This window comes from Pinus tabuliformis, chromosome X, assembly GCF_031772625.1.
Source record: "Pinus tabuliformis cultivar Carrire ecotype Pingquan chromosome X, CPIR1, whole genome shotgun sequence".
NCBI lineage: Eukaryota > Viridiplantae > Streptophyta > Pinopsida > Pinales > Pinaceae > Pinus > Pinus tabuliformis.
The window spans coordinates 83540946-83550960 of NC_142308.1; the positions used below are offsets into that span (position 1 = coordinate 83540946).

Sequence of the window (10015 nt, forward strand, 5' to 3'; positions counted from 1 at the left end):
AGGCCTTCGAGTCTCATTGTAACACAGTTCAGAGGCATGTAGCCACCACATCTCTTCTTAGAGATAAGCTACCATCGCCCTAGCTGGTTTATTTCCATTTCTGGTTGTAAGCATATTCCAGTATTTTACAGTAATGAAATGAAGTGCTATTTGCATTGCATCTCTGTATTTATGGTTATCTCATCTCTGTATTTATGGTTATCTCTGTAATTTTTTGCATTCCTGTTTAAATCCGGATCAAAATGCCTACGAATTGCAATTGCCTCCAAGTATAGGAATATCACCCATTTTCAATGTGGCAAATTTATTCCCATACATTGCCAATCTAGAAGAGGATAGTTCGGCATAGCCGAAGCGGGACACCCAAGAAAAGAGTAGTTCGTGGATGAGACAAATGCCTTCAGCTCAGCTACTCAAAATCGAGGGAATCCTCGACACACAAGTGGCCAGGCGAACATGGAAAAAGGAGTACCTACAGTACCTCGTCAAGTGGAAGAACCACCCTATAGAGGACAGTTCATGGCTTGATGTGGGGCAGATACAACGTGCAGGGTATTCTATCGAGGAGCTCATGGACCAGAGCCATGAATTTTTGTTACCCCAGGAGCCTGATGCAGGAGCATCCAACTAGGGGTGAACAAGAGGAAGTGTTTGTCTCACAAGTTAACAAGTTCACAGGTCACTGTACCTGAGTTTTTTTTATTTTCTTAGTTATTAGCAGTTGGGACATGATAGCAAGTTCTGTTTTATTTTTGTTAAGATGTTTTTTTTTAGAAGGAAAAATAAAAACAAAACTCTGTTTTTAAATTAATTCTAGAATTTAGACAAACGGAAATTAACAGTTACTCATGGTAACTACATGTAACTGTTGACAGTTTTAAAAACTGTTGACAAATAAGATAAAAGAAAAAAAAAAAAAAAACATTGTAAAGGTTGATTTGCATCATAGCAGAAGAATAATATAAACATACAAGAGACTTTCAAAATCATCTGAGTCCATTTTGTAACAAGATTATATTTCTTTTCTGTTCTTAAGATGAATTGAGTGTATTTCCAAACAAGGCCAAAACTGGCAGATTAATTTTTCTAACAGACATCCAGAATATCAGAGACAACGAAACCGAGAGCTGGTGGAAGTGTTGCTACAGTCACATGGAGAGAACAACCGTCAAGAAATAACGAACGTTCACAACAATTACCTGCAGTCCTTGAAGAGTATCGAGCGTGTAATAAAGAAAACTGATAGAGGGTTTCATAATAAGCACAACCAAATTTCCAACAAGAAGAAACATCTACGACCAGGTACCACATAAATTAACACGCATTATTTTTCCTTGCAAATATTGTTTGAAGCAAAACTACAGAAGTCTTTAAATTCATTTACAATCCCAAGTTAGGAAAAATTCATATTACAAAATAGCCAGAGGAACCTGGGTTCGAAACCCAAAGACGCATTTGACTCTCGTAATCCCAAATTAAAAACAAACCAAGCGACCTGTCTATTTACTACAACGACCAAAATGTGGACTTAAGTGACCGACAGGGAGGCCAAAGCCTAAGACGAAGACTCAGAACTATCAACTGATGCCAAGAATAAGATACATGGAAAGACCCTACCTATTCTAACAAGTCGCAAGAGGAGCCGAAACCATAGCTGCATGCCCGCCATCCACCGCACACAGTAGTTAACAACAGGAAGAATGAAAACCCCAACTGAATGAAAGAAACAGAGTAAGGGTTTGTCACCCATACTTACCAGAGGAGGAGTCAAAAAATCGCAGGAGGAGAGGTCTCAACAGGCCGCGAACCGACAAGGAACCCTTGCTCACAAGGAGCACAAACTATTAGTACCGACAGAAGATGCAAAGTAGAAACTGAATCAATGAACGAGAGCTTACCTGTGTTTAGCCATGAGCAGAGGTCGAACACTAGGTCACCTCGTGGCCACAACCTGGATACATAATGACCAATGGACAAGTTAAAAAACGAAGCCATTGAACCAACAATAAGAAAAAAAACAATAACAGTGATACCAAATACACTCAAGAGGAAGCAACCATTAACTGCGCTGTAGCGTTTTCAAAACAGAGGAGGTCACTTGCAGAACGCCGAGAGACAAGCCCAAAAACCTTCAGATGGACTAGTGAACAGAAATCCATTGACAACAACAACATACTAGCAGAGCCCAGCCAACTGAGCAGAGCCGTGGCTGAGGAATTCAAGCAGAGCGCCACAGAGAAACCCTACAAAAATCGCAAGTGAAAACTGGAGAGCAGACCCCTTCAGAGCAATGGAATGAAAGTTGAAAATGCCCAGGTAAGTGGAGAGTTAGGGTTTCAAGCGTAGCATAAGGCGGGAGGACGGAATCCGAGGTAGAGACAGGTGTCTCCCTCACAGCCAGAACCCGTACCAAATAATTAAACACAGCAAAATATCAAACCACCATCAGAGATCCCCAAAAATCATTTCATTAATAATTTAATTAATCAAATAATTGCATCTGAACATGGTCCCATCATTTATTTTCGGAACCACAATCATGGGATTCCATTTCAAGGAAATACTGAACTTAATCAATTAAATTAAAATTATGGAGTATATCTTATTGAACTCAACGGGCATCTTTATCTTGATCATTTATCTTGAGCACTGATTTGCCAAATATTTAACAATCAACTAGATATGAGCGCGGTCAATTATTTAGCATGGTCAATTATTGAACTTCGATTGCTGATTCGCTTAATATTTAGGGCATGGGTGCATCAACCAGATATGGACGGGGTCAATTATTTAACGACACTTTAATTATAATTTTATGATAATTAATGCATTATACTAAAAATAACATTATCTCGATCGCTGATTAGCCAAATATTTAGCAATCAACAAGACGTGGTCAATTATTTAATAGCACCCATATACTTCCGATTACCAAATATTAGAAACACTCCCCAAAAATATATAAAATATTACAATTTTATGATAATTAATGCATTATAGTATTATGGTATGAAAATATAATATTATATGGATTACTGATTGGCCGAATATTTAACAATCAACCAGACCTGGTCAATTATTTAACTGCACCCATATCTTTGTGATTGCCGAATATTAAGAACAATCCCCAAAAATATATATATTCTCCTAATTACAATTTTATTTATGATAATTAATGCATTATACTATTATTGTAAGTGTAACCATTTCCGTTGTGGATAGCCCCTGCGCTCTGAATAGTGAGATGATGGTGTTCTCGAGTCTCGCCTCCCAGATCACCGTCCATGAAGGCCCACCCAACTGGTAATTAACAATTTTATATAACATATTCATTATTACTTGATATAATCAGGAGCGGTTCAGTTCCAAGAAATTATTCAAAACAAGAACGACAACAACATATTCTCAGGAGGGTTTCAGTTCTAAGAAATTATTCAAAACAGAACGAAAACAACAGAGCTTACTTCCACAACAGAATCGCGTGTAGCAATAGCAAGAATGTCTGCGCAAGAAACGACTCCGCTGCAAGCATTCTCGACTTGGGTTTTTATGGTATCTATAACTTCGAAACCTCTCACCGAGTTGTTATTGGGAATAGCGGTCTTCTCGCCGGTTAGAATGGAGGAGTCGTCCAACAGCACCGACCCATCGGAGCCCTGCAATAAATGACACCTTCAAAAATTGTGTAACCAGAATAAATAAATGCATCCGTATTTTTTACATTAAAATAAAAATGAGTTAAAAAATATGGAAAGCATAGAATCCAATTTCTACATTTAATTGCACTGCATCAATGGATGGAAACCCTACTTCGCATGGTCCTCAAATATAAGCAGGTAGATAATTATAAATTGTTTGCAGGATAGGAGGATATTAAATGGATTCTTTAGAACGTGGAAAAATTTGTGGTTTCTAACGAGGAGCTTAATGATGCTCTTGCAGACATAAATGCATGTCTCCCCATCCATCGCTTCTCCTCCAACCATTCCTTATCTACAAGAAAAATCCTCTCCCATCTGTCGAGTTATCATCTCATACTAATAACGGCTCCAATGTTTCAACACTCTCATTTTCAGGTGGTCGTAGGTATGGATCTCGTGGAGGCTGTTAATGTTTTATTGTTGTATGAATCTTGTTTTTTCTTTCAACTGGATGACATATGACGATCTCTTATTTCTTCTTACTCTCTAATGCAATCAGTCACTTGTGAGTCTGGTAGTGCATGTTTTACTCTTGCCATCCTCTTTATCTTTTTGTAAGTTTAAGAGTGGTGATGGATAAATTTAGTAGATATAGTTGGTCCCTTTTATTTTGTGTCTTAGTTAAGTTTTGAACTAGTAGTGATGATAGCTCTTTCAACGCACCTAGTTGAACCAATGGTCTCCCAAGGTAGTCCTTTTGGAGTATGGAATGCTTGCTGTAATCATTGTAATACTGGTAATACTTTCTTATATATTAATGGTAATCATTTGCGGAAGCTTAGAAAAAAATTAAGAATGAGTTAAAAAGTAAACAAATTCAAATTTTCAAGGTAAAGTTCCAACTTCATTTATTCTCTCTTTCTTCTTCTTTTTTAAAACTTTGGGTTGTTTTAAAATAGAATAAAACTTTAAATATAAAGTTCCATTGTTAAAGTTTCCATCAACTAAATAAAATTATAACTTTTGACAAAAATCCCAAAATTTCAATGCAAACTCCTTAAATTTATTAAACCCAAAGCGAAACATTCACTTCTAAAAACATCACTTCCACAAAATATAGTTATGGAAAACATTCTACAATGACATTTCAAGTTGATTTTTACACATCTTGAAAATTGTACTTTCTTAGCCTGTAGTAATGCTTTCTTAGCCTGTAGTAATTCTTTTCTTTTTTATCCCAGAGGAACCCAATAACCTTCTTGGCATGTAGCTACTAGTAAACCAATACATGTCAAGTTGACTTTTACACATTAGCCTGTAGTAATGTTTCTTTTTTTAATCCTAGAGGAACCCCATAACCTTCCTGGAATGTAGGTACTAGTAAACCAATACATTTCAAGTTGACTTTTACACATTAGGCTGTAGTAATGGTTTTTTTTAATCCCAGAGGAACCCAATAACCTTCCTGGCATGTAGTTACTAGTAAACCAATACATTTCAAGTTGATTTTTACACATATTGAAAACTGTAATTTCATTCTTTCTTATCCTATCATTTATAGTAACCAGTACATTTCAAGTTTATTTTTACACATCTTGAAAACTGTACTTTCATGCTTTCTTATCTTATCCTTTATAGTAAACCAATACATTTCAAGTTTATTAATTTCATGCTTTCTTATCATATCGTTTGTACTAAACCAATACATATCAAGTTTATTACTTTCATGCTTTCTTATCCTATCCTTTATCCTATCCTATGAGTGTAGGAACCCAATAACCTTCCTGGCATGTAGCTACTAGTAAACCAATACATTTCAAGTTGATTTTTACACATCTTGAAAACTGTAATTTCATGCTTCCTTATCCTATCATTTATAGTAAATCAATTCATTTCAAGTTGATCGTAGGAACCCAATAACCTTCCTGGCATGTAGCTACTAGTAAACCAATACATTTCAAGTTGATTTTTACACATCTTGAAAACTGTAATTTCATGCTTCCTTATCCTATCATTTATAGTAAATCGATTCATTTCAAGTTGATTTTTACACATATGAAAACTGTACTTTCATGATTTCTTATCCTATCCTTTATAGTAAACCAATACATTTCAAGTTGATTACTTTCATGCTTTCTTATCCTATCCTTTATAGTAAACCAATACATTTCAAGTCGATTACTTTCATGCTTTCTTATCCTATCCTTTATAGTAAACCTACATTTCAAGTTGATTACTTTCATGCTTTCTTATCCTATCCTTTATCCTATCCTAGGGGTGTAGGAACCCAATAACCTTCTTGGGATGTAGGTACTAGTAAACCAATACATTTCAAGTTGATTTTTACACATCTTGAAAAGAATACTTTCATTCTCTCTATCATATTCTTTATAGTAAAACAATATGTTGGAAATAATACTGAGAGGGGGGGGTGAATCAGTATTATCAGATCAGATAAAACTTTTCAATTTCATACTCAGAAACATATACGCGACTTCAGTTAAGTGAACCCGCGTGTACACGCGACTGTGTCTAAAGCAACTAGCGTATATGCAGAGATCTTATGATTCAGTTAATCTTATCTTCAGTAAATGCATCAGGATATTATTAAGCATATTAACAGTAAACAGGTGCAGTATAACAGAATAGATCATCACACAAAAACCACACACATGAACACCATGATATAAGGTGGAAACCCAATGTGGGTGAAAACCACCTGCTGCAATTTGTCTCTTTCTTCTTTAATGAGAAACGTCTTTTACAATGTACTGGTGCAGTCCTTTACCAGCACGCAGGCTACAACCTGCAGAGGGCTACAACCCTCTCTCGTTTTCCAACTACTTTTGGAAGGGAGCTACAACCCCCTCAGCTCTTGTACTAGCTGATCCATTTACTAGTACGTAGGTGCTGACCCTACAACCTTCAGGGACCACGTTTCATACATTTTCATACTGGATCCAAGAGTACAAAGCAAACATTACCGCAATACAATCATCAACTTATACTTGCATCATAATTCATTAAACAACCCAATACCGAATCACTGAAACCCTGTCATCAAGAACACAGAACCCAAACCAGAATCTAGAACTCTGCAACAACCACCAGAATCAGCAGCAACCTGAAATATTAACACTTATCATGCATACGCTACTTCACTGTACCAAAACCGCGTGTATACGCGCTTTCTCCAAAGGCAACCCGCGTGTAGATCTAGAAATGATTACTTCTGCCTTTGCTGTCAGATCCGACCCTTGCCAAGCGTCCCGAACAGATAACCAGCAATACCAGATCTTCTCACTGTGTCAGACACCCACAATCCATACTCCTTTGCCTAGTGATCTTCTCCTTATATAGCCTTAGGCCTTGTTCAATACCAAGAGCCAAAACCATAGAAACACAATACCATCAACCTCGAAACTAGGGATCAACACGTCCGTCGAGACATAATGGTCCGAAACCATAGGCACAACTTCCAAGGACTAACCGCCATGGACCAAAGGTACTTTTCCACATACACGCGCTTTTTCTGAAGCCAACCTGCGTGTACACGCGACTTGGTCTTAACAAACCTGCGTGTATGAACTTCCTTGGCAAGCTGTACTAGGATCTGTCTTCTGATTAAGTTGCCATCTCCTGTACCAACTTCTGAGCATCTGTACCAACCTCTGAGTGAGTTGCCATCAAGGACAACACTTGAATCATAATGCCAACAATCTCCCCCTTTGGACTTGATGGCAACCACCACACCAAGTCACTCTCCCCCTTTGACATCAAGGGCAAAGGGTGGACCAAGATATTCTCTTCTTTGGTATACCCTCTCCTGTCCATACTGCTGTCCATAGTCCCCCTGAGTACATGCTGAAATCTCCAAATGTGCTCCCCCTTTGTGTATGCCAAAGTGTACCAATCTATCCATCCTGTTCTTGCTGAATTGTGCTGTTCATGCTCCCCTTGACTGTAGGCAAGATCTGCAAAAGATGTTCTTCAAGAAGAACAAAGACTTATACATCATAGAAGACCTTCCTATCACCAAAAGACTCAACATACATTCATCACCCAACCTAGTGGGGATATACCAATATTGACTCATCCACCTAACCATGTGAAGATACATGATAATACATGAACATTTCATCATTCATCCCAGGCATAGTGGGGAAACCAACATAGGCCGTTATATGACCTTGACATCATAAAAGAGATACATGACATAGTGATGAAATATCTAGACCAAGACTTATGAAAGCCACCAACAGCATCATGATCTGTACCATAAGCATCAGCCTGCAATACCATTCCTAAACAGTAAGATGTATCATTTAGCTTCATAGACTTTATCAACACCTTCTAACCATAATGCCAACAATGCATTATTTGAAGAATATTCTCCCCCTGAGTGTAAGCCAACCATGTCTGAACCATTTCCTGAGTCTGTTCTGCTCCCCCTGAGCCTGAGCCAACCATGACTGAACCTGGGTCTGTTCTGCTGCCCTTTCTCCATATACGCGACTTTGCAGCCTGTAACTCGTGTATATAAACGACTTGTCTTCATTATATAAGCGTATGCAGGATGGAATACTGAATTTCACTTTCAGATTCCCCTGTGTCTGTTATGTCAGCTGACTGAGTTATCCCACACCTTTCTGTCTCTGTCTTCTTCAATTCCTGCAACTGTGATGATGTATGGTCCTTTTGTCTTGAATTTTGAAATCTGCTCCTGCATTCCCTTGCTTTATGCCCATAGTTGTTGCATGTATAGCACCTTATATTTTTCATGTTCCTTCTATCACAATCAATTGCTTTGTGTCCATATGCATTGCAGGCAAAGCAATACCCTCTGAAGTACCTGGGATGCGATGATCTTTCTTGAACCATTCTACTTCTGCATCTGGCTGCAACATGTCCAAGATTATGACATACATAACATTCAACATTATTCAGCGGAGGAAATAATCGTCTATCACGTCCATAGTTAGGAGTAAAGGATCTTCCTTGAGGAATTTCTTTCCTTGGTTGTTCCTTGAGCATTTCAGATTTCTCATTAGAGTTTCTTGTCTCACCTTGTGAACTAGATTCTCCTTCAACATATTCATGAAAACCAAGACCAGTCTTAATAGCAGGAGATCTTTGACTATTAAGAATATCATCCAAGACTTTAGAACTATCTTGAAATCGTAAAAGCTTATCCTTTTCTTCTAGTTTACCTTTCAAGATATTTACCTCAACTTGATGTTGTTCTTCCTTTTTCAGATACTTCTTCCTTAGGTCTTCTTCAACTTTTCTCCCTTCTTCCACTTGTCGCTTTAGTTTGATCACTTCATGTTCTTGATCTTCAAGATCTTCTTTTAGAGAGAGGATCTTTGATTCAAGTCTCTGAATAGTTGTGCTCTGATCTTTTGCTATATCCTGCAATTTCTCCCTTACCCTGGTTTCTGTCTCCAATAGTTCTTTTAGTTTGGCAACTTCTTCAGTTTCTGCATTCTTCTCTTCATGTGCCATGAGACTTTTAATATCCTCGCTATTATTGGATGAAGCATTCTTCTTCTTATGTGCCATGAGACTTCTAATATCCTCACTATCATTTAATGAACTTTTAATATGGGTATAATAGCTTCTACCATCTTCTTCATATATCTTTTCTTTGTTATGAGGACATCTAGCAGCATAGTGACCAACTCTACCACATAGAAAACATTTGAAAGGTAGCTTATCTTTGAACCGTCCAGATCCCCGTTCAAGATTCTTGACAAAATTTACCTCATCTTCTTCCTCTGACACTTCGAATGCGGCCTCTGGTGGTACCTCTTGTCGCATTTCAAAAGCAGTTAAGATCCCGTGAAGCTGTGACATGGTAATTTTCCGCACATTCTCCTTTTCTTCTATGGCAGATACTTTAGAATCAAATTTAGTAGACAAAGATCTCAAAACCTTTTGAACTAAGACAACTTCCTCAAATTCTTCACCCAGATCCCTCATACAATTCACAATCTCATCCATACGCAGGAAATAATTAGCTACGCTTTCATTACTTCGCATCTTAAGAGTTTCATATCGGATTCTGAGAGTTTGAAGCTTTGCTATTTTTACCTGATCATCTCCTTCGTAGCTTGTAACGATTTTGTCCCATATTTCCTTAGCTGATTTGAGATGCATGATCTTCATAAATTCTGATTGAGTCAAAGTACTCAATAGGACAGTAACTACTTTGGCATTGAGCTCATATTGCTTTTTCTCTGCTGGATCTGTAGGAGTTGCTGATGGGAATTTGTATCCTCCTTCTACGATTCCCCAAACTTCTGCTCCAAGCGACTGTAGATATGCAGTGGTTCTTATCTTCCAGTGAGTAAAATTGTTCCCGTCAAAGACTG

General features: G+C 37.7%; 1 pseudogene; it reads right to left on the reverse strand.

Annotated features, from left to right (window-relative positions):
• Positions 1-3180: 3180 nt before the first annotated feature.
• Positions 3181-3986, reverse strand: LOC149138479 (peroxidase 4 pseudogene; annotated as a pseudogene).
• Between the last annotated feature and the right edge of the window lie 6029 nt (positions 3987-10015).